The 21,937-nt window shown below is 43.3% G+C and overlaps 1 protein-coding gene across 2 annotated transcripts in view; it reads left to right on the forward strand.

Annotated features, from left to right (window-relative positions):
• Positions 1-21,937, forward strand: part of GSG1L2 (GSG1 like 2) — a 135,573-nt gene that overhangs the window by 110,807 nt on the left and 2,829 nt on the right. Inside the window, exon 1 of one of the 2 annotated variants that reach the window (XR_010243870.1) lies at positions 20,887-21,320. The exons of the other annotated variant lie outside the window; for it this stretch is intronic. The gene's annotated coding sequence lies outside the window, so the exon portion shown is untranslated. Of the gene's footprint in view, positions 1-20,886; positions 21,321-21,937 lie in introns of those variants that run through there. 2 annotated transcript variants of the gene reach the window in all.

Genomic DNA, 21,937 nt, shown 5'->3' on the forward strand with positions numbered 1-21,937 from the left:
CTTTACCTTCTTGAGCTTTTTTCATGAGACTCTTTACAGTTTTTACTGAACTTTCCACCAACCCATTTGAGCGTGGATAGTGGGGACTTGACGTAGTATGGACAAATTCCCACTCATCAGCAAATTGTCTAAATTCAGCACTTGAAAACTGAGGACCATTGTCAGTGAACACTTCCATAGTAACACCATGCCTTGCAAAGATTGACTTCATGATATTGATTACGGCTTTACTAGTAGTTGTATGTAGTGTCTTCACCTCAGGGTAGTTAGAGTAATAATCAGTCACGACAATGTACATTTTCCCATTACAATCAAACAAATCTGCGCCAACTTTCTGGTACAGTCTCTCTGGCACTGCGTGAGGACTCAGTGGCTTGACCTGTTGTTTCGGTCTATACGTAAGACATAATTCACACGTAACTGTAGTCTGTGCTATGTCTTGGTTCATTCTTGGCCAATACATAACTTCACGCGCTCTCCGCTTACATTTTCTTCTCCTAAGTGGCCTTCATGTATCTTGCACAGCATAGTTTTTCTTAGTCGTGCAGGTATGACAAACCTATTGCCTTTGTAAATAATACCATCGACAACTGTAAGGTCACTGCGGTACATCCAACAATCACGGATAGACAGCGGGCACGCATGTTTTTCTGCTGGCCAACCTTTCAGAATGATATCTTTCAACACTTTCATTGTGTCATCTGTCTCAGTTTCTTTCCTAATCTGTTCTTGTCTTGCAAGAGACACTGTTAGAGAAGCTACGATCAAATTAACATAGGCTTCTATCTCTTCATCCATCAGACTTTTGGAACCTTCACTTTTGTCCACAGCACGAGAAAGTGTATCTGCAATGTACATGTATTTGCCGGGACAGTACAGCAAGTGTACATATTTCTGTAGTCTGATAAATATTCGTTGAATTCTCATGGGACAGTCATGTAATGATTTAGTCATGATAGCTATCAATGGCTTGTGGTCAGTTTCCACTGTAAATGTTTGACCATACACTAACTGATGAAATCGCTCACATGCATATGTGATCGCTAGAAGTTCTTTTTCTATCTGAGCATACCTTGTTTCAGCACTTGTCAGTGCTCTTGATGCATAGATTACTGGTTGCCATGTATCCTCATGTTCTTGTAACAGCACTGAGCCTAGGCCAAATTGCGAAGCATCTGCTGAAATTCTTATTCTTTTCGCAGGATCAAAGAATTTTAGCACTGGTTGCTCTGTAAGGATCTGTTTCAAGTTTTGTCAACTTTCTTCTTGTTCATGTGACCACATCCACTCTTTGTCCAACAACCATCTAAGAGAGGCTGTTCGTTCAGAGAGATGAGAAATAAACTTTCCTAAGTAAGTAATCATTCCTAGGAATCTTCTGATGTCGTCTTTGTTGTTAGGACGTTCCATGTTCACTATGGCTGATATTTTCCTTGGGTCTGGTTTTACACCTTGATCCGAGACCACGTCGCCCATAAAGGTAAGTGTATTCACGCCAAATTCACATTTGTCCTTGTTTAGCTTTAGATTCACTTTCTTGACAAGTTCCATTACTTGTCTCAATCTAGAATCATGTTCTTCCTTTGTAGATCCCCAGACAATAATGTCATCCATCATTGTTTCAACACCTGGAATGTCCAAAAATCATGTGTATCTTTTTGTGATATACTTCTGGAGCAGACAATGGCCCTCATTCCGAGTTGTTCGCTCGCAAGCTGCTTTTAGCAGCTTTGCACACACTAAGCCGCTGCCTACTGGGAGTGAATCTTAGCATAGTAGATTTGCGAACGAAAGATTAGCAGATTTGCGAATAGACAGTTCTTAGCAGTTTCTGAGTAGCTCGAGACTTACTCTGCCACTGCGATCAGTTCAGTCAGTTTCGTTCCTTGTTTGACGTCACAAACACACCCAGCGTTCGCCCAGACACTCCCCCGTTTATTCAGACACTCCCGCGTTTTCCCCAGAAACGGCAGCGTTTTTTCGCACACACCCATAAAACGGCCAGTTTCCGCCCAGAAACACCCACTTCCTGTCAATCACACTACGATCACCAGAACGAAGAAAAAACCTCGTAATGCCGTGAGTAAAATACCTAACTTAATAGCAAATTTACTTGGCGCAGTCGCACTGCGGACATTGCGCATGCGCATTAGCGACTAATCGCTCCGTTGCGAAGAAAAAATAACGAGCGATCAACTCAGAATGACCACCAATATTCCATATGGTAGTCGAAGAAATCTGTATCGACTTTCTGGTGTATTAAATGTAGAAAGCTTTGAGCTGGCCTCATCTAGCTTCATTTGCCAGAATCCTGAAGATGCGTCCAATTTACTGAACCATTTTGCTCCCGCAAATTGCGACATGATTTCCTCTCTGGTTGGTAGTTTGAAATGTTCTCGTTTAATAGCTTTGTTTAAATCTCTGGGGTCTAGACATATTCGGAGTTGTCCATTTTTCTTTTCAACAATTACTAAGGAGCTTACCCATTCAGTAGGCTCATCAACTTTCTGATTACACCCAAGGCTTCCATGCGATTTAACTCTTGTTTCAGTTTTTCTCTCAGCGCAAACGGCACTTTTCTACAGGGGTGTATCACTGAAGAAACGTGCGTGTCTATATTTATTTTATGCTCTCCAGGCAAACAACCTAGACCTTCAAACATGTCTCTGTATTCTGTAAACATCGATTTGCAGTCATCTTCTACTTGTGATGTCACCATAAAAACTTTCTTTAGCAAGCTTAGTTTCTCACAGGAACTTAATCCAAGAATTGGTTGCACATTTTTATCCACAATTAGTAGAGATGTTTTAAACTGTTGTCCCTTATATTTCAGTGTCACTAAGCATGTAACTTTCACATGAATTTCCTCCCCAGTGTACCTTGTAACTTTCACTTTGGCTGGGTGAATTTTAGGTTTTACTCTAAAAGTCTTATAGTCTTGAAATTAGATTAAATTCACCTGCGCACCAGTATCAAGCTTAAAGGGAATGACAATCTTGTTCACAGTTAAAGGGACAATCCATTCTTTCTTATCTGCACTGCAAAGTTCAATGCAATCCACAAAGAATTCATCTGTTTGTTTAACAGCATGCACTTTGGTTGTTTTACTTTTAATTTTTACAGCATTTGGCAAAGTGATTAAGTCTACCACATTTCATGCAGGTTTTACCATAAGCAGAGCACATTTTAGGATTGTGAGCATTTCCACATCTACTACACATTTCCTTATTAGACTGTGGCTTAGACTGCTTCCTTCTTGAGAGTGGAGGTTTGCATGGCTCTGTTTTCTGCACTACATGCACATCAGCTTCCTTGTGTAACTTTTTGGCTTGAAATCTAGTTATTTCTGCATATCTACACATAGGCCCTCATTCCGAGTTGTTCGCTCGCAAGGCGAATGTAGCAGAGTTACACACGCTAAGCCGCCGCCTACTGGGAGTGAATCTTAGCTTCTTAAAATTGCGACCGACGTACGCGCAATATTGCGATTACAAACGAGTTAGCAGTTTCAGAGTAGCTCCAGACTTACTCTGCCTGTGCGATCATTTCAGTGCTTGTCGTTCCTGGTTGACGTCACAAACACACCCAGCGTTCGCCCAGGCACTCCCACCGTTTCCCCGGCCACTCCTGCGTTTTTTCCGGAAACGGTAGCGTTTTCAGCCACACGCCCCTGAAACGCCGTGTATCCGCCCAGTAACACCCATTTCCTGTCAATCACATTACGATCGCCGGAGCGAAGAAAAAGCCGTGAGTAAAAATACTTTCTTCATAGTAAAGTTACTTGGCGCAGTCGCAGTGCGAACATTGCGCATGCGTACTAAGCGGATTTTCACTGCGATGCGATGAAAAATACCGAGCGAACAACTCGGAATGAGGGCCATAGTCACTGCCTTTTCTAGTGTTAGGTCTTGCTCTCTCAGCAATCTCTCTCTGAGTCCATTATCAGGTATTCCACAGACAATACGATCTCTAATCAGTGAATCCTTTAAATCACCAAACTCACAGGTTTTACTGAGTGATTGCAGCTCTGTAACATACTGATCAAATCCATCTACAGACTTATGATCACATGTGAAAAACTTATATCTTTCATATGTCACATTTTTACTTGGCACAAAGTAATCTTCAAACTTTTGCATTATAGAAGATAGCACCATATTCTGCCCCTCATCAAACTGAAAACTATTATAAATGTTCAGCACATCCTCTCCTATCACATGGAGGAAAATGGATGCCTTCATTTTGTCAGCCTCTGAATCAGCTCCACATGCAGTAAGATATATATTAAACCTTTGCTTAAATCTTTTCCAGTATTCAGACAAGTTACCAGACATCAGCATGCCAGTTGGAGGAGCTAGTTTATCCATGGTTACTCACTGTTTGAAGATAGCAGCACACGGCAGGCTTTGCAGACACTATCACAGCCACAGACTTCTGCAAGATTCTTTCACACTCTGAGAGCACTAGCAGTCCAAGTTACACTTCTTCTGACACCATGTTTTGTTCATAAGTTTGTAAATCCAGTCATCAGGACACAGAGACATGTGAGTTCACTGCTGTGCTGCTTTATTCCCTCACCAACTCCAGGCACACTGCACACTGGATCACCCACTTCCCAGCATCCCCCTGGTCCCAGGGACCATCACTGAAGATTCAGGCTTACACAGATTAGTAAGGGAGTGTCTCCAAATATTAAGCATTCTAATACACTAACATCACAGAACCCAAGTTGGATTAGAGGCCCAGCATTTTTCAGGAACATCCACGTACAACTGTCACTAGTGACAATAGTGTTCACATGCCTTGAGGCACTTAAGTGACTCCAGCATGTTACTTGCTGCTATGCAATCAGTTACTGCCTGAGACGAATATAGTGTACTGTACCTTCTGACTTTTAGGAAGAGTAGGTCATGGAAGGTATTTCTTAACCACATGGCATACTGTATGTTGTAGCAGTGTTGGGAGCTGCAAAGAGGTTGACAGAGAAAGGCAGGGTTTGGGGAGAAAGGGGGTTTTCTGTTACATGCCTCGAAAAGACAGAATGAATCACCATTGATCATGGCAATATCGCATTCTGGCTGTTGCACCCAAGGCTGCCATCAGAGATTGTGGATCTCAGTACAGATGAAACAGGCAGGGCCCCCCTGTAGGTGTGCCTAGGCCAGTATCTGTGTCACCCGATACAGATTTACTGGCCTTTGCAGTGGAGTTCTGGTGGCCTTAGGGTAACTCAGATGGCCCTATGTTCGTGCAGAGGTATTCGATCCAGCGTCCTCAGACGCAGTAGCAGATCAGACATGTCTGCAGTGGGCGTCTATTTACCTAAGACTTCAGCTTTGACTTTAGCATAATTTAGCACAGCAGCTGCATACAAAGTCACAGCACCCATGCTACAGCGTCCGCCTCTGCATCAGCCCGAGTCCTGTTGTAGGCACAGTCCTCCGAGGGTCTTCCCTGCACAAATAATGAGTTTCTGATTTTTTTATGGAAAGGGTTAAAACTAATAATCTGCAAGCTTTCTCCTTAACTACCTTTTATTGCATTCAGCAAGAAATTAGCATGTCCGAAATAGTAATATAGTTCTAGTGTCTTCAGCTGTTATGGTTCTAGTGTCTTCAGCTGATATGGTTTGCAGAGTCATGTACTGTATGCGCCATGGGCTGGAAGCCCCATGTGGTGGCCACCTTTTACCAATGGTTACATCTTCCTAGTGGTAGTTGGGAAGGTGGAGTAAGAGCAGAAGATAGCAAAGACACTGGCACACTGCAGGCTTACTGCGGGGTCTATTCTGAGTGCCAAGTGTCCACCTCATACCCTGCACCCATCACTGGTTGCTTTCTTTTTAAGTCTAAGGTGTTAATTTACTAAGGTGGAAGTTTTTTTGAACTGGGTATGGTGATGTTGCCCATAGCAACCAATCAGATTCCATCTATTATCTTCTAGAAGCAGCTACATAAATGTTAAGTAGACTCTGATTGGTTGCTATGAGCAACATCACCAGTTCTAAAAAACTCCAACCTTAGTAAATTTACCCCTAAGACTGCAGTTGAATGCAGATCAGTGTGCCATACTGTTTGCCAACAATCTGTGCACTTTGCATTGATATTACCACCTCTTCAAGGTAGGGATGGCCATCGACCATCAATGTTTTATTTAAACCTATCGATGGTTTACGTCCTATGATGAATACTTTTACCATTGATGCAGAGAACCAGATGGTTTCCCGCCATAGATGGTAGCTGTGTGCCCAAAGTTTTGGGGTTATTTTACCATTGTTTTCAGGGCTACTGCTGCTGCATAGAGCTGCTAGGATGTCAGACAGCAGCCTTGCGCCACCCTGCCTTTTACACTGTTTGTGTATAAAAGCCGGGAATAGGATGTCCCACCTTTTTCACCAGCTGACCTGTCATTCACAATTTAGCCCTGCCCCTGGTTCTTAGTCAGAAGCCAATGCACATTTGCAAAAACAATGATGGTGAAACCATTTCTGGTGCCACATAGAATAGTTATCTGCCATTGATTGTTTGTGCCAGCATCACCATCGATGGTAAACATAAATTGATGCCACACTGATGGCAATCTCTCCTTCAAAGCAAGAAAAAAAAAGACATTGTTTACCCCAGCACCCTGAATGATAACAGTAACCAGATATAAATCCCACATAATAATAGAATTCAGAGATCTTCGTTACACATATTTGTGCAAATGTGTGAATAAGCCCCAAAGCAGCATCAAGGCGTCTCTGTATATTTGGGGACCCTAGCACTATATCTAGGTGCAAGGTGTGGCACCCCAAAACACCAGCATTAGCCAGAAAGCCCAGGGTAGCATACCAGTGAAAAAACTATAGTGTTAATAAATTAGTATTTAGGAAGCCACAGCTATAGAGAAAGTGATACAAAAATGAAATGTAATTAAAATAGAGAAATAGTGTTAAAAAATTAATAAGTGAAAAATGATGTAATTAAGCTGATTGAGCATCTACCAGTATATATGTCTGTTGTGAGAGGCAGAGAGGTTCCTGCATTAGGAGGAGATGCAGGCCCTGACATGCCACATGGAGCATTATGGGGTTGCTCCAAAGTAGGTAGCTCTTAGCTTAGACATATTGTAGCAAAGAGCCATTATCATGTGGCTCCTTGCTGGTTAATCATAGACCCAGGTTGGGGTAATGGAGGTGTGAGGTGTGGTGCCTCTGGACTGACTGAGCAGGATGGCTTTAGTGTGGCATACCTTTACATTATATTAACACTTTTCACTTATTAATTTTTTAACACTGTTTCTCTATTTTAATTACATTTCATTTTTGTATCACCTTCTCTATAGCTTCGGCTTCCTAAGTACTAATTTATTAGCACTATAGTTTTTTCACTGGTATGCTACCCTGGGCTTTCTGGCTTATGCTGGTGTTTTGGGGTGCCACACCCTGCACCTAGATATAGCGCTAGGGACCCCAAATATACAGAGACGCCTTGATGTGGCTTTGGGGCTTATTCACACATTTGCGCAAATATGTGTAACGAAGATCTCTGAATTCCAATATTATGTGGGATTTATATCTGGTTACTGTTATCATTCAGGGTGCTGAGGGAAACAATGTCTCTTTTTTTCTTGCTTAGAAATACCCCTCCCTTTCGAGCACCTGAATGAATTCATTAAGCTTATTGAGCATCTACCATTATATACATCTCTCCTTCAAGGTGATAAAGCTAAATATTTATCGTATATAAAACACTTTAAGAGGTCTAGGAACACTATACGCTATCTACGTAAGAAGTACCGTAAGGGTACGCAAGTTGTGTAGCGATCGCTCAACCGTAGTCGAGACGCTCAAGCGTCACGTTCGCTTACGGCCCAGTGATCACAGGCAGGCACGCTATTGGCTGCCGGCTAACGTGATGATTCGCTATAGCGTAGCGTACGCTCGGGACCACGAGGAGATCACCAGCGGTGCAGACGCTTACAACGTTAAAACCTTTATATCTATACCTTTAACAATGAGATACACAGTATACCTTAGTGTAGAGACAGAGTGTAAGTGCAACCTGGTGTAACCTGATTAACTAGAAAGCTGCTGAGCGTCACCGACGCTCAGAGAATACTTAACCCTATAAAGAATACACAGATACCTGGGCTTAGGGTCCAAAACCTATTATATGTATTTTAACTATTATACTTGCAAAAGGAATCACAGTACAAATGATACACTACAATATAACATAAACCAACTAACCAGATAACTACACGGGAAATACAATACTATACAATAAAGGGAAAATACGAGAGAGATAGAGAGAGAGAGAGATAGAGAGAGAGAGAGAGATGGCTCACAGTAAGACAATATGATTACGGAGAAAACTTACGCACAAGGGGAAAAGATCGCATGCGCCTCGATATCCAGCTCCCGATTATCAGCAATGAGAACCGTTGAAGAGAGTGAACTGGATACGGTCGGCCTGCCTATTTATGCCCCACACACAATACAATTCAATGGTCCCTACAATCTCATTGTTCATTGGACACAGGAATTCGGCTTCGCATTATAACAAAAGGTCATAGGTTGATTCATACAGGTGGGCTGTGACTATTTCCAACTGCTCAGGTGGGAGGGAAACTGGGTTTCCCGCCGCATGGGTAATAAAGTGCAAATAAAGTAAATGTTCATAAACTTCTTATGTCCATAACTATTCGCACGAGCGATTGATCTGCTTCAAACCAACACCGGAATATTTCTAATTAAATATTCTTCCGATGGATACTAAACACCACTGTATTACTCCTGTCTGACCCTTCGTATCAAACAAAGAGGGATTTCTCTGTTCATGAACATTCTATATTAACCAAACTTTCAGAATCTATCAAAGGGACCATGATCTATAAAATACCTTATTAGTGAAAATATGTAATGGTTGAGTCGCACGCTACGATCGCATAAACTCTACCGTAAATACGCATACCATGCGCCTGCGGGTGCCCGCGACTGTGAGTATGCGCACGTACGGGAGAGCGTACGCATGCGCAGCACGGACCTGTGTGAGGTGCAAATATGGTAGTGTGCACAGAGATATTTTTCTGACTTTGACAGTCCACCCTTTGGCAGTCAATAATAACTGCCACCTTCTAAAACATTTCAAAAGGAGAAAAATATATGTCAGGGGTTAATTCATTTCCATGGTTGGGTAAGGGAGGAGAGAGGAGTAGGTGGGAAGAGGGTATGACCTAGTGAGATAGCAGAAGCATGTGTGTATGAGTCCATGTTTGGGGGGTCATGTATCATCGTGCCGTACGTGTTGTAAATCAAGCTTCGAGGTATTGCGAAGTATACATTTGAATTCCTTCTTATCCCGTGGTACGGGTCTGTGGATGGGCTGTCAAACTTTACCGAGCTCTTTTCGGATTTTGAACAAAACGGGGAGCACATTTTAGTTGATGATACATGAATGGGAGAATATGTGATTGCTGATATCTGTGCCTGTATTCCCTATACTATGTGTGTCATTACCTGAGGGTTGTAGAAATGAAGAAAAGACATAATTACGGTAAATGCGGTGGTATTCTATGTCAGGTTAATGTACATCTGTCGGTTGAAGTTTTGTTCGGTATCAGTTGAAAGTCGTCTTCTTTGCGCTGTGTTGCCCATTAGGTGTGAGCAAAAAGCTTTGTCAATGCCATTAGATTTACAAAAAATGTTGGGCTAGCGTGAGTTTAAGAATTCTAGGGAAACTGGGGATCCATGGCAAAGTTCATCAAATGTCCGTATCTCAAGTGGTCAAAACTTCTTCTTTGGTCTATCCGTTGTCTGTATAGCGTCTCGTCAACTTCCTCGTCCAAGGGGGTCTTTTTATCTTGGAGAAAAGCAGAAAAACAGGTGAAAGAAACGGACCGTATAATCGCATTTTCATTACATCATTGTTTCTATCATTGGGTCATAAATCAAATCCAGGTTAATTACAGTTTCCTCACTCCTCAAACTCATTACCCTGGTACGATGTTTGCACTTCATTAAAGCCTGACCGCATCTAAATATCAAGCCAATTGATATGACAACACCTAAGATACATAGGAGAAACTTCCCAACATCCATTATGACTCCTTGAGCCCAGTCTCCCAAACCGGAGAACCAATTTCGCGGGTTCAACCATGACACCCAACCAGTCAGCTCATTACCTACAGCAGCAAGAGTGAGATTGTGTTTTCGGCGAAATTCCCACTTCAATTGGAGAATATCGTCCATCTTTTGGTCTATGACCTCGACCGGATCCTCGGTGCTATTCGTGATATACGTGCAACACTTCACGCCGTACTGTGTTGCCAATGTAACACAATATCCGCCTGTCACTGCTGTGAGGTAATTAAGAACCATTCTATGCTGCACCAGTTCTGTTTTATAAGCTTGAAGTTCCCTTCCAGTATATCTAAACGTGTCATCATACATTTCAGTGATATTATCTAACAAATTTGCGAGCGTCGATATGTATTTATAATTCAGCACTCCTCTAGCGGTGCGGGTGAAATCTAATGCGATTAAGAATTGAATCCCGGTGGATTCACTTATCAGATCAGAGGCCGGATGCTCTGTCTTCTCCATCAGGTGCCTTTTAACAACGTGCTCGTAATGGGTGTGAGTATAAGGAGCTTGGGCACCACGGTGTATGTCTTTCATTTTATCATGTGTTACAGTCATTACTTCAGGCAATACTTTTCCAATATAACACAATCCTTCAGAGTTTGGGGCAAGCCACTTGTACGCCTTTCTCCCGCATATGAAATATGCATCATCGGGGAGAACATATGGGACGGAGAAGGACATAACCATATTACACACCTTCCAGGTGAACTCTCCTAACCCTAATTCTTCCATCTGCTTAATACACGTATCAGGTTGTATGATATGTGCACAGTATCCTGGTGATACTTCTCCAACTCTCGTAATCCTATTTCCTAAGGTGTACCTATACCGGAAAGATTTTCCTCTACTGGCTATGTGGCGTACAAGCTCTGTATCTGTAGGCATTCTATCTGCTCTATGCGAAAAGGTCATGGTGTGGTTACTCCATGACACTTCCCAATTTCCCGGCTTTCTGGGATTGGAGATGTTGAAACATAATAGGGACCTATCCACATGGTATTGGTGGAGCTTCAAACTAGGAGGGCTGGAGATATTAAACCTCCTGTCCACCGGTCTCCCACCATTTAACTCTAGTACCTCCTCTATCGTTAAAGGAAATGGCACTAGCCCTGATTTGCTATGACCTTGAGGTACTTGAGAGCATACCCAACAATCTGTTTTGTTTAACACATTACCCACTAAGGAGTGATAGTCACTCAATGGATGCCGGTCCATATGGATATTAAAACTGGATTGGCATTTCTTAATGCACCCATCTTCAATGACATTGTTACAGAGCCTACAGATACAGTTTTCCTCAGTTAACAATCCGTCACAATTCCTTCTATGGTCAATGCTATCGGATCGTTTTCTGATACTCGCCTTTGCTTGTTGGTTAGGTTGATCTTGGAAAACTACGCCTCCATCTTTATCACCAGAACCCATTCCAGAACCTCTATCGACCTCCATGGTACTCTCGCCGGAACAGACTGCTCTGGTCAACATCATGGTCAACAGGAAAATCCGGATCACAGTCTCTTGGGGCAAGTCCATCTTATAGGAGGAAACGGAGAAGAATGAGAAGGAGGAAAAAGAAATTTGAGGGAGAGGGGATGGGAAGTGGAGGAAAATAATAAAAGGGAGTGGGGAGTCGACAACAGCTCTCGGTCTTCAAGGCTCAGGTGCCGCCTCAGTCCTCCTGGAACAGACACTCCAGTGATACAACCTCTACCGTCTGTTCCTTATCACGGGACTTCTCTGGATCAGCAACCTTCTTGCAGTGGGATGAATGGACCCAAGTCTCTCTCTCAGCAACCTTCAGTGCTGTAGTGCTAGTCAATAAGACCTGGTATGGTCCTTCCCATCTGTCAATAAGGCAACCTGAGCGTAGAAAATTCCGTATCATTACATAATCCCCAGGTTCAATGTCATGACAATTACTATCAGGTAGATCAGGAATCACCAACTTCAGATTATCATTTTGATTCCTTAACTGTTTACTCATGTTAATCAAGTACTTTACAGTTACTTCATTGTTACATTTCAAATCATCCTGAGGGTTAATCATAACATGCGGTTGTCGACCAAACAAGATTTCAAAGGGAGACAGATTAAGAGGGGACCTGGGAGTGGTTCTGATACTGTACAATACAATGGGTAAAGCTTCTGGCCATGTCAATCCTGTCTCTGCCATCACTTTACTCAATTTATTTTTAATAGTGCTGTTCACTCTTTCGACCTTCGCACTCGCCTGTGGACGGTACGGAGTGTGCAGCTTGCTATCAATTCCCATCAACTTACACATTCCTTGAAAGACATCACCTGTAAAATGGGTACCCCTATCACTTTCGATTATTCTAGGGATACCATATCTACATACAAATTCCTGCACAATTTTCTTAGCAGTAAACATAGCGGTATTTGTAGCCGCAGGAAATGCTTCGACCCAATTTGAGAAAACATCTATACAAACAAGTACATATTTCAAATTCCGACAAGGGGGTAATTGTATAAAGTCAATTTGTATTACCTGGAAAGGGCCGCCGGCAGGTGGGATATGGGATGGTTCTGTAGGTATTGCCTTTCCAATATTCTTTCTCAAACAGGTAAGGCATGACATTGCTCTTTTACTCGCATGAGAGGAGAATCCTGGGGCGCACCAATATGCTCTCACCAATTTGCACATCCCTTCCTTGCCTAGATGAGTCAGCCCGTGAGCTGCTTCAGCCAGACATGGAAGATATGCTCTGGGGGCCACTGGTTTACCATGTCCATCCGTCCAGAGTCCTGAGGACTCCTGGCCATATCCCTTTGCCTTCCAGACTGCCTTTTCCTGTGTGGAACACAAATTTTGCATTTCACACAACTTCTGTGTGTTAATGGTATTAAATACCATCAATTGTGTGGTGTCTGTCTGTATGGGGGTAGCAGCTGCTAACTTAGCAGCTTCGTCTGCTCGGCTGTTACCAAGTGATACCGGGTCTTGGCTATAAGTGTGTGCTTTACATTTGATAACAGCCACTCTGTCGGGTTCCTGTATCGCTGTTAGAAGCCTTTTTATGTGAGCTGCATGCGCTACCGGTGTACCAGCGGCCGTCATGAAATTTCTGAGACGCCATAGGGCTCCGAAATCATGGACTACCCCGAATGCGTATCTAGAATCGGTGTAGATATTGGCTGACTTACCCTTAGCCAATTCACATGCTCTGGTTAGGGCGACCAGTTCAGCAACCTGGGCTGAGTGAGGTGGGCCTAGCGGTTCCGCTTCTATGGTGTCTTGGTCATCTACGACTGCGTATCCAGTACACAAGTCTCCCGAGTCTGACTGTCTATGACAACTACCGTCCGTGTAGAACGTGAGTTCTGCATCTTCCAGTGGGTTGTCACTGATGTCAGGCCTTGCGGTAAAATTTTGGGTCAAATATTCCATACAATCATGTGTATCTTCCTTTGTATTAAATCCTCCTTCCCCATCACTCTCACCTTCCACCCTTTGTGCCTGACCAGGCACACCTGGGAGATACGTTGCAGGATTTAATGCACTGCATCTCCTTATGGTGATGTTTACGGGGGCCATTAGTGCCAATTCCCATCTTGTAAACCTCGCTGATGAGACGTGTCTGGTTTGGGCAGAATTCAATAAGGCTGATACTGCATGTGGCGTATGGATTGTGAGGTTGTGGCCTAGCACGACATCTTCGCCTTTTGTCACTAGCAATGCTATCGCAGCAACGCTTCGCAAGCATGTGGGGAGGGATCGCGCTACCGTGTCTAGCTGAGCGCTGTAGTATGCAACTGGCCTGCTGGCATCACTGTGTTTTTGGGTTAGTACACCTGCCGCGCAACCAGCACTTTCTGTTCCGTATAGTTCAAAGGGTTTCCCATAGTCTGGCATACCTAGTGCTGGTGCCTGCGTTAGGCACTGTTTGAGTCTCTCAAATGCTGTTTCGGACTCGTCTGTATGCGAAATCCTATCAGGTTTGTTTGAGGAGACCATTTCCTGCAAAGGTAACGCCAAAATGGAAAACCCTGGGATCCAATTACGGCAATACCCACACATTCCTAAAAACGTTCTGATCTGTTGCTGGGTTTGTGGCAGAGTCATGTCTCTAATTGCTTGGATTCTATCAGCGGTCAGGTGTCTCAGTCCTTGTGTTAGACAGTGTCCCAAATATTTTACCTTAGTTTGGCATAATTGTAACTTGTCTTTGGAAACCTTGTGTCCTGTGTCTGAAAGATGAAACAGGAGCTGTTTCGTATCCTTCAGAGATGCTTCCAGTGAATCTGAACACAGTAGTAAATCGTCCACATACTGTATCAATACTGATCCACTGTCTGGTTGGAAAGACTGTAAACAATCATGCAAAGCCTGAGAAAATATACTTGGACTATCTATGAAACCTTGGGGTAATCGAGTCCACGTGTATTGGACTCCTCTGTATGTAAATGCAAACAAATATTGGCTGTCAGGGTGCAGAGGTACCGAAAAGAAAGCGGAGCAGAGGTCAATAACAGTGAAAAATTTGGCAGTGGGAGGGATTTGCATTAGGATGACAGCTGGATTTGGCACTACGGGGAACTGACTCTCAACTATTTTGTTAATCCCCCTTAGATCCTGCACTAGTCTGTAACCCCTCCCCCCACTCTTTTTCACAGGGAAGATGGGACTATTGGCAGTGCTGGACGTTCTTACCAGAATGCCCTGTTGTAGCAAGCGCTCTATTACTGGGTAAACTCCTAACTCCACCTCTGGCTTCAGAGGGTACTGTGGGATTTTTGGAGCTATCCTACCATCTTTTACTTGTACAACTACTGGAGCTACGTTTGCCATTAATCCAGTGTCTTGTCCGTCTTTTGTCCAAAGTGACTCTGGTATCTGAGATGTCATCTCTTCTATTTGGGATGGATTCCTATTTGTCATAATGGTATGTGACATTAATTTTGATGGGGAGTCTAACATGTCTCGCACTTCCTGAGCGTGTTTCTCAGGTATGTCCAAGAATACACCTTCAGGAGTACAATAAATGACGCACCCCATTTTACACAGTAAGTCTCTTCCCAGGAGATTGGTTGGTGCCGATGCAGCCAGCAAAAAGGAATGCTTGGTATGCAAAGGCCCTATTGTAATCTCGGCTGGTTTGCTAACAGGGTAGTGCTGGACTACTCCTGTTACTCCCATGGCTGGAATTGTCCTACCAGTGGTTCTCATGCCCACTGTCGAATTTATCACTGACTTGGCCGCCCCTGTGTCTACAAGAAAGTTTAAAGTTTTACCAGCTACATTAATTGCGATCTCGGGTTCACTTCCAAGGTTGGCAATTAATTTTACTGGCTGCAGATTACAGGTATGGCCACACCCCTATTGGGTATGGTGACCTCCCTGAATCCCGCTGGCAGCAACTACTTGTGAGGGAGATAGTTGGGAACTACCAGAGGCATGCCAGTCTCTGTTTGGGGGATATCTTTTTGTTTCCCCTGTATGTGGCTCATAACTCCGTTTCTGCGGACCTTGCTCCCAATGTCGTGTGTCGTGTCGTTGTCTAGGGGGTTGGTATGAGTTTCGTGGATTCTTTACTCTACAATCTCGTGCCATGTGTCCCTGTTTGTGACAAGAATAACAAGTAACCATACTTGACTTACCCACAGGATTTGGTGATACAAACAAAGGCTGCCTTGTGGTCAGAGCCTGTATACTTACTGACATTCATTTATCACCTTGTTGTTCCCTGTGTCTGGTGATGTTTCTATCGTGATCAATAGCAGCCTCTCTCAAAGTAGCCACAGACAGACCTCGCCAACATGGTTGTGTGGTCTGTACCCTAGTCTTCAATGACTCTTTTAAACCATCCATCAGTACCGATACTGCTACTTCCCGATGGTTTGTGTCTGTTTTAATGTCCTCTATGCCTGTGTATTTTGCCATTTCTAATAATGCTCTGTGAAAATACTCTGCAGCTGTCTCTGACTCCTTCTGTTTAATGGAGAATATCTTATTCCATTTAGCTACTGCTGGGAAATACTCTTTTAGCTGCAAGTTTATTCTTTTCACATTATCTTGGTTGTACACATCTGTAAGAGGTACATCATGATCTAGTCCGCAATCAGCTAAAAATTGAGTTGCGTCGACATTTGAGGGTAAACATGCTCTCAGCAATATCTGCCAGTCTTTATTGTTGGGCTCTGCAGTGTTACCTAAGTCTCTGATGTATTTTTGACTGGCAACTAAGTCTTTTCTAGGGTCGGGAAATTCAGACACTATGGTCCTTAATTCCATTCGGGAAAATGGGGTGTACATGGCAATGTTCCTAATGGGAGTGGCTCCTGATGCGTCTGTTTTCCCATTTGGCACTGCTATTACTCTAACAGGTGTAATTCTAACAACCTCATTCTGTGTAGATTCTACAGGCTGTGGTGAAATAGTTTCAGCATAATGCATGGTGCCGTACTTACCAGTTGATACGACCTCACCTATCCCTCCGCTAGGGGCCTTTACTAATCTCGTGGGTGGAGCTGTGCCTACTGTGGTCTCTGCTATGGTGGCTGCTAGAGAGAGCGCTGAAATCGTTGCCGATTCGTCCTCTTGATCACACTCCTGAGGAAAGTTCAAAACAGGGTACAACTTGCACGGGTTAATACTTGCATGGGTTAATGGGTTAACATTATCATTAACATTTACACAGTTACTAAGTGATTTTGTGTTACACCTTAGTGCGTCTTTCTCCGCAATCAACTTCTCTCCTGATATATATGGTGGCGGTGGGGCCGTGGCAATCAGTTTTCTGTTAGAGCCAGATCCCGCCGCCTGAGCCAAACCTCTCTGTATCTCACCTTCCTGTTGCCACAACTGTAAATAATCATAATGCTGGATTCGTCTCTTTGTTGATTTTATGAGACATATCCTCCTCCTTAAATTTTGTAACACTTCTGAGCTGAAGCTCCCTACTCTTGGGAATTTCTCCCCGTCATGTACAGTCATTCTCTCCCATTCATCACATAAAGTTTCTGTGTGACTTCCATATTTCTCACACATTATATACCTGGCCGACCCAATTGGTCGGACCACTGAATCAACCCGAACCGAGGTTGATCGCCCCCTACCTGAACAAGTGGCCCCCATAGTTCGAAAGTGTTGCTTTATTTAGCCAACCCTTACGCAAAACCAAATGTCCACAATAGGCTGACGGTGGCGGTTTACCGAGTACCCCACTCACTCGCCCACGCCGACCTGATCACACCGATATGGTGCTGGCGTACTCGACCTAGGGCCCCTGCGACCTGAACCTCTATTTACTGGAACCTGCGAGGGTTATCCGAAGAACACTTACTCTTTCCAGTAACTATTGGTTGCTGGATAGTTCCTGAGTGAGCAGCAAACTTCCCTTAAAATAAAAAAATTACACAAATCACGTTAGAGTGTACATATAGCGTTTGTGACCCCTTTACTCTAATGGTATTAGGTCAGATTACTAACTACTGCACACACTTACGTGCGGTCCAGTCGTTCAGTGCACAAACAACTAAGCTTATGTACGGAAAGACCAATGGAATCGAAACTTACGACTGCGAATTCCTTCAGCCAGAGCTTATATGGCCTATATGGGTGTTGCACCAACCCTTTTCGGTGTTGTGCCTGTGAACTGTATAGCGGACTTCCTTGTCGGCTGTACCTGGACCTCCTGGTCTTGTTACAGTATGACCTCCTGGTCTTGTTACAGCATGACCTCCTGGTCTTGTTACAGTATGACCTCCTGGTCTGCTATACTCTAATGCTCAAAATTGTATATTTAACCAGAGATGCCTCCCTAGCCACCGTGCACGTCACTTACACGCATGTACCTCACAAGTACTCGACTTTTCTTGTGGTTCAACCTTTAAAAATTGTAAAAACACTCACTCATCACATGTACACTTTTGTTTCTATTTCTATTTCTGCGCAGAAATTTTTCTTTAGATCAGGTGTGTTACCAATTAGGAGCAGGATCTGTTAATTAAATTTCGGACACCCAAAAATAGACTTGCGTTATTTCTCGCCTCGCGTTATTTATCGCTTTGCGTTATTTATCGCTTTGCGTTAAAAATCAACTTATCGTGACTTGAGCTACGTGGGCGTAACCGGACGCTCCGTTGCGTAATATACGCTGCGTGCGTCGGCCTTTGGATTGCGTACGCAAGTCTTTGTTAGAGACACGTATACGCAAAGCAAAGATCCACCGTAACACAATTTATACTTTTATCAATGTAGATGATCCTTGATCATCTACCACACAACACACTGACTTCGCCTTATCTCCCAGGCAAAACTGTGTGTTTGTCTATCCTTTAACTATGTTATCTATTCTTAAACTATGAAATAACGGCAACTCTCTTTTAGAACTTCTATCAACTATAAAACTGGCAGACAGGAGAGTGATATACGAAAATGAAAAAGAAAAAGAAATGCAGATATATATATGTGTGCGTGCGTGTGTACGCAAGACAGAAAAATAAACAGTTTTAAAAGGCACTAGCGTTTTGTTCTTACCTCCGGTTCCCGGATTCCTTCAGCACTCTTTACCTAAGCGAAGCAGACGCTTATCCTGTCAGCACTACGAGGGATACAACCTCCCGCCCTTTGCTGAGGGATAATGTCTGCTGATCTACCTAGTGCAGATATGTGAAGGACGGGCGAGCCGCCAATTGATAAAGCTAAATATTTATCGTATATAAAACACTTTAAGAGGTCTAGGAACACTATACGCTATCTACGTAAGAAGTACCGTAAGGGTACGCAAGTTGTGTAGCGATCGCTCAACCGTAGTCGAGACGCTCAAGCGTCACGTTCGCTTACGGCCCAGTGATCACAGGCAGGCACGCTATTGGCTGCCGGCTAACGTGATGATTCGCTATAGCGTAGCGTACGCTCAGGACCACGAGGAGATCACCAGCGGTGCAGACGCTTACAACGTTAAAACCTTTATATCTATACCTTTAACAATGAGATACACAGTATACCTTAGGGTAGAGACAGAGTGTAAGTGCAACCTGGTGTAACCTGATTAACTACAAAGCTGCTTGAGCGTCACCGACGCTCAGAGAATACTTAACCCTATAAAGAATACACAGATACCTGGGCTTAGGGTCCAAAACCTATTATATGTATTTTAACTATTATACTTGCAAAAGGAATCACAGTACAAATGATACACTACAATATAACATAAACCAACTAACCAGATAACTACACGGGAAATACAATACTATACAATAAAGGAAAAATACGAGAGAGATAGAGAGAGAGAGAGATAGAGAGAGAGAGAGAGATGGCTCACAGTAAGACAATATGATTACGGAGAAAACTTACGCACAAGGGGAAACGATCGCATGCGCCTCGATATCCAGCTCCCGATTATCAGCAATGAGAACCGTTGAAGAGAGTGAACTGGATACGGTCGGCCTGCCTATTTATGCCCCACACACAATACAATTCAATGGTCCCTACAATCTCATTGTTCATTGGACACAGGAATTCGGCTTCGCATTATAACAAAAGGTCATAGGTTGATTCATACAGGTGGGCTGTGACTATTTCCAACTGCTCAGGTGGGAGGGAAACTGGGTTTCCCGCCGCATGGGTAATAAAGTGCAAATAAAGTAAATGTTCATAAACTTCTTATGTCCATAACTATTCGCACGAGCGATTGATCTGCTTCAAACCAACACCGGAATATTTCTAATTAAATATTCTTCCGATGGATACTAAACACCACTGTATTACTCCTGTCTGACCCTTCGTATCAAACAAAGAGGGATTTCTCTGTTCATGAACATTCTATATTAACCAAACTTTCAGAATCTATCAAAGGGACCATGATCTATAAAATACCTTATTAGTGAAAATATGTAATGGTTGAGTCGCACGCTACGATCGCATAAACTCTACCGTAAATACGCATACCATGCGCCTGCGGGTGCCCGCGACTGTGAGTATGCGCACGTACGGGAGAGCGTACGCATGCGCAGCACGGACCTGTGTGAGGTGCAAATATGGTAGTGTGCACAGAGATATTTTTCTGACTTTGACAAAGGCATCAGCAAAGTTGGTACAATAGTGTGTACAGAAATTTCTTCTGCATTTCTTGTGAAATCTCTTGGTTATGGTGAATAGTAAAATAAACATTATTACAGGTTGAGTATCCCTTATCCAAAATGCTTGGGACCAGAAGTATTTTGGATATCGGATGTTTCCGTATTTTGGATTAATTGCATACTATAATCAGATATCATGGTGATGGGACCCAAGTCTAAGCACAGAATGCATTTATCTTTCATATACACCTTATACACACAGCCTGAATGTAATTTTAGGCAATATATTTAATAACTTTTTGCATTAAACAAATTGTGTGTACATTCACACAATTCATTTATGTTTCATATACACCTTACACACACAGCCTGAAGGTCATTTAATGCAATATTTTTAATAACTTTGTGTATTAAACAAAGTTTCTGTACATTGAGCCATCAGAAAACAAAGGTTTCACTATCTCACTCTCGCTCAAAAAATTCTGTATGTCAGAATATTTGGATATGGGATACTCAACCTGTACCTTCTTTATGTACAGAATGTAGGACAATAACCTTGCCAATGTAATCCATGGTTACTATTAGGGAGCTATATTAGTATATGTGTATGTGTAATGTTAATAAAGTTAATTTGTATGCTATAATACAGTGGAGGGGGAAGAAGCTGCTAGACTGTCCCCACGGCAGCATCATCCGCATGCCATAGCCGGGGAGCAGGAGTCACGAGCAGTTAGAGAGGAGGTTATAAAAGGGGCTGCTGGTGCGGCAGTTGAAAGAGAGCCAGTAGCCTGTGAAACAGTGAGGAGCAGTGATGGAGGACAGGGGGATCTCTTACCAGTAAAGGAGGTGACCCCCGTCGAAATCAGTTCGGTGAAGTGTGGGAATCGCTGACACCGGGAGCTGCTGCGGGGGTAGACGCGTGAGTGAGAGACTACAGTCCAGGATGGACAGCGCCTTACCTCTCTCTGCCAGCACTGATTGCATAGGAGGCCAGGAGAGTGAAAGTGTGGAGGGCTGGAGCACTGGTCAGGCAAGTTGATCCTCCAAATTCAGCGGCTGGTAGAAGTAGGGACAGCCTCCCTGAGGAATCGACGGGGCTAGGCTACAGCACAGACCCATAGACCCAAATTCGGTGTGGTATGATTGGGTGAGTGATCATCCCTCTGGAGCAGCCATTCAGCATAGAGTTGGGGGAGTGGCCAGTCACAGAGGGAGTGCAGCAGCTGAGAAGTGGGGTCAAGTAAACTCCCACTATGCACTATACAACCCCAGCTGCATGACATTTATCAATGTAGCTACAGGAGTGGGACATATAACCTTAGCTACAGGCATTGCTTATAGCAGAATCAGTTATATAGCTGCTGAATTCAATTATACAGTATTAGAAGATGATGCTGATATTTAGTGAAAGGATTAAATACATTAATAGTAACCGTTATATAGCATATTGGCCGAGATACCATACAAGGGACTGCTGAAACCTTTGCTATACGTGACATACTGGACAATTGTAAGACATATTAATGGTTACAGCTTCCCATATAGATACTACTGCATATGTTATTTATATCATCTGTTGGAGGCTGCATAGTACAGAAAAGGACATCTGCTGCAGTCACCAGTCTGTGAGAAACAATTTGGGTACTAGTTAGACAGAAGACTTCGTTACCTATGAAAAAAACTTCCCTTTGGATAGCTAGAAAGGAAACATAAGTAGAAGTCGCAGTCTAGCAGACACTGAATTCTACATAGCTGCAAGTCATA

Source organism: Pseudophryne corroboree, chromosome 3 (genome assembly GCF_028390025.1).
Source record: "Pseudophryne corroboree isolate aPseCor3 chromosome 3, aPseCor3.hap2, whole genome shotgun sequence".
Taxonomy (NCBI): domain Eukaryota; kingdom Metazoa; phylum Chordata; class Amphibia; order Anura; family Myobatrachidae; genus Pseudophryne; species Pseudophryne corroboree.